This window comes from Salvelinus alpinus, chromosome 27 (assembly GCF_045679555.1).
Source record: "Salvelinus alpinus chromosome 27, SLU_Salpinus.1, whole genome shotgun sequence".
Taxonomy (NCBI): Eukaryota; Metazoa; Chordata; class Actinopteri; order Salmoniformes; family Salmonidae; genus Salvelinus; species Salvelinus alpinus.
This window is the reverse complement of record NC_092112.1, coordinates 31,700,546-31,704,885: the sequence shown is the minus strand read 5'-3', so window position 1 is coordinate 31,704,885 and position 4,340 is coordinate 31,700,546.

Sequence of the window (4,340 nt, the reverse complement as noted above, 5' to 3'; positions counted from 1 at the left end):
AGAGCAGAGCAGGGCCCGATTTCCCAATAGCGTTGGTACTCAGGCTAACCAGTGTTTTAAGGATGCATCTTTCCTACAAGGGCCGAAGATGTAACATGTGTTTTCCAAAACACGTGTTTGGAGCATGTGTTGATAACATAGAAAATGATAGAGGCCTCTAGTAGAGGTTGACACGGAGGTGAAAATTCATTCATTCCTGTCCAGTCTTGTCCTGTCAATTATTTTCCTGTACTATCCTGATTTTCCTGGCCCGTCCCAATAAAAATCACTCCCGTCCCGTGCTCATTTTTGCGCGCAGAAATATATACTGTAGGTTATTGTGTTTGTTTAGGAAGTATTGAAAATGAATTCAGTAATGCAATATGCGACTGTGATATGGTTGCTTTACCTACAATCTTAGTTATATGTACTGACTTTAGGCCAAGTCACTCTGGATAAGAGCATATTCTAAATGAACTAAATGTGTACTGAACAAAATAATGAGGAGTATTTCTGTCTGTAATAAAGCCTCTTTGTGGGGAAAAACTTATTCTGATTGGCTGGGCCTGGATCTCCAATGGGTGGGCCTGGCTCCCAAGTGGGTGGGCCCATGCCCTCCCAGGCCCACCACCCATGGTTGCGTCCCTGCTCACTCATGTGAAATCCATTGTCACGCTCGTCTGATGAAGAAGGAGTGGACCAAAGCGCAGCGTGGTACGTGTTCATGATAATTTATTAAACTGAACACTGAAACAAAAATAACAAAGAGCAAAATGAACAGTTCTGTAAGGTAACTACAACTATACAGAAAACAACTACCCACAAACACAGGTGGGAAAAGGCTACCTAAGTATGATTCTCAATCAGAGACAACGATAGACAGCTGCCTGTGATTGAGAACCACACCCGGCCAAACACAAAGAAATAGAAAACATAGAAATAAAGAAACTAGAATGCCCACCCTAGTCACACCCTGGCCTAACCAAAATAGAGAATAAAAGCCTCTCTATGGCCAGGGCGTGACATCCATAGATTTGGGCCTAATGATTTATTTAAATTGACTGATTTCCTTCTATGAACTGTAACTCCGTAAAGGTTTGAAATATTTGTTTATATTTTCGTTGCATGTAGATCGATTAAGCTGAAGGGTGAGGACCGAGACCCCAGCAGATTGGTCTGCTCAGAACAGCACTGGCATAAAACTGTAGCCGAGCAGTGCGCAGACATTAACATTTAACAACACATTAACATCTACAACGTTTACATAATTATTATTTATTTTTTAAACTGTGCGGCAGTACTGCATAAGTCAATCTTTTTTTATTTTACTCTTCAGCTCAGATGGCAGGGGTTTAGTTAAATACACAAACAATTGGGTTTGACAGTAAAGTTGTTTGGAGTAGAGCAGCTTCAGGTCGCTTATCCAGCTCTCCAGTTGGTAGCCTATTTGATAAAACCGCAGGATGGAAAAAATAGGGGTAGGATTGTAGAGAATCGAAGGACCATGAATGTAATAAGAAATGTTAGGTGCTGGCTTAAGGCCGGTAGCAACCACTACAGAATGTCCAGTCAGAACAAGGATGAGGTGGATGTCCAGGTTAAGGGGAGTTTAATTTGAGACTCTGCGACAGGAGCTGGTTGAAGCACAGCTGTGGGAGTGGCGAGCTAAAGCTCTATGGCAGGAGCCAGTGTAGTAGGCCCCACTACTAACTTAAGCTCCATTGTCGAAACAGACTGGATCTGCACGCCGGGGGTTGGCTGGAGCACAGTGGTAGGGTGCTCCGCCAGGGTGAGCTCCAGTAGCTCCTCTGGCCCTGGAGAAAGTTGTAGCACCGCTGTGATGGACTCAACAGCAGGGGTCCGATCCGAGAGACCGGGATAATGGTGAAGCTAATGTGGAATGGCTCTACGTCTCGAGCATCTTGACGCAGCATCTGGCGTCAATGAGCTGGTCACGATGGTGCAGCAGAACCTCTTTCTGGCTCATCTGTTGTAGTATCTGTTGCATGACGATCTCTGAGATCATGCCATCAACTTATTGGGCAGCTTGGTTGCACAGACCTTTGTTCTCTCCCTCTAAGACATCTTTCAGTTGCAAGAGTAGAGAACTGTTGAAGGACTGGGTGAGATGGTCAGGCTACAACTGGCAGTGTCCATCAGGTAAGTACTGGCGACGGTGGTCAGGTGGATTTTAGGAACCTTCCATCTTCCGGACTGCTTTAATGAGCTCATCAATCTCATCACACTGGCTGTGTAAACAGCAGTGAGACCTCTCCGGGTGTCACTGGCGGTCCACGCTCAGGTCCATGCTGATCTTGGTGATCTCTGGTCGAGGTTCAACACTGATCCTGAGGATTTCTGGTCGAGATTCGACAGTGATCTTGGTGATCTCTGGTCGAGATTAGCCTGAGGTGGGAACCCGGTGAATTAGCAACCAATGAAAAGGCTGAGGCTCTGTCCTCTATTCTGCTGATCAGCCTGGGTGGTGACTTGGACCGGTGATGAGTTGTTGAAGGGGAAGAAGGCCACTTTAACTGTATATCCCATCTCAAGTACTCAAGAAAACCCTCTAGCTACTCTCCCTCATAGGAGTGGTATATGGATGTGTGTGGTAGTCTGTGCCTTGACTCGTAGCCATCGCCATAATTGTCGAGATATTTTGGCAGGTGAGCTGGTTGGTGCGAACGGTCCACATCTTGTGGAGAATCTTTTCTGTTAACTGGCATGCTTGGGCTGTAGCAGTTACTGGATCCGGCTCGTAAGGACCATGAAAAATAGGGGTAGAGTTGTAGAGAATTGGACCATGAATGTTATAAAAACCTTAGGTGCTGGCTTAAGGCCGGTAGTAACCACTACAGAATGCCAGTCAGAACAAGGATAAGGCGGATGTCCAGGTTAAGGGGAGTTTAATAGAAGAATATGTCCACATTCACACACACATCTGACCACTCATGGTTCAGATAACTGAGAATCATGTCCGGTGAGAACTAATATTAATTATGTTTGTTTAGATGCAGGCACAATTAAACATCAGACAAACAGGGGTTCAGTCGACAGGAGAAAACGTTCAACAGGAGGGAAAACTGTGGAAGTAATCATCAGGATAGGGAAAGCATATTTCTGACCACACAGCGTGTTGGGGTCATAGACTAAATTAAACTGAAGTCCCGGGAATCAAGGCCTCTGATGTGGTGATAAGTATTTGGTGTGACCTTGACTATTAAGACACTAACAAAAGTGTGGGTCCTCTGAAATGGGAGACTAAGCTGCCCGACTAGAACTAACCAGAAGGGATGGCTAGAATCAGCTGACTGAATCTGGTCATTTTAACAAGCCGTGTACTCGGTTCCTTTATTGTCAAAGACAACTCCATCTACTTTTGCTAATAGATCGCTCTTTCCTTGGCTCTAATATTAATGTTAGTGATGTGTCCTTGGCTGCAACAAGGCATTGCAATTCCTCTATTGAAAGCTCCATCATTTAGCATACTGACATAGATTGGCATCTGTTGTAACCTATATTGACTGGCTACAACTGGAGCAAGGCGCTAAAACAGCCTCCACTCTTCTGGGAAGGCTTTCCACTAGATGTTGGAACATTGCTGCTGGGACTTGCTTCCAGTTGGCCACAAGGGCATTAGTGAGGTCCGCACTGATGGTGGGCGGTTAGGCCTGGCTCGCAGTCGGTGTTCCAATTAATCCCAAAGGTGTTCGATGAGGTTTGAAATCAGGGCTCTGTGCAGGCCAGTAAAGTTCTTTCTCACCGATCTAACAAACCATTTCTGTATGGACCTTGCTTTGTGCACGGGAGCATTGTCATGCTGAAAGGAAAGGGCCTTCCCCAAACTGTTGCCACAAAGTTGGAACCACAGAATTGTCTAGAATGTCATTGTATGCTGAAGAGTTAAGATTTCCCTTCACTGGAACTAAGGGGCCTAGCCCGAACCATGAAAAACAGCCCCAGACCATTATTTCTCCTCCACCAAACTTTACAGTTAGCGCTATATATTGGGGCAGGTAGTGTTCTCCTGGCATCCGACAAACCCAGATTCGTCCGTCAGACTGCCAGATGGTAAAGCGTGATTCATCGCTCCAGAGAACATGTTTCCACTGCTCCAGAGTCCAATGATGTGAGCCTTAAACCACTCCAGCCGACGCTTGGCATTGCACATGATCTTAGGCTTGTGTACGGCTGCTCGGCCATGGAAACCCATTTCATGACACTCCCAAGGCAGTTTGGAACTTGGTAGTGAGTGTTGCAACTGAGGACAGCTGATTTTTACGTTTCCACTTCACAATAACAGCACTTACAGTTCACCGGGGATGCTCTAGCAGGCCAGAAATTTGACACGCGAAATCGAG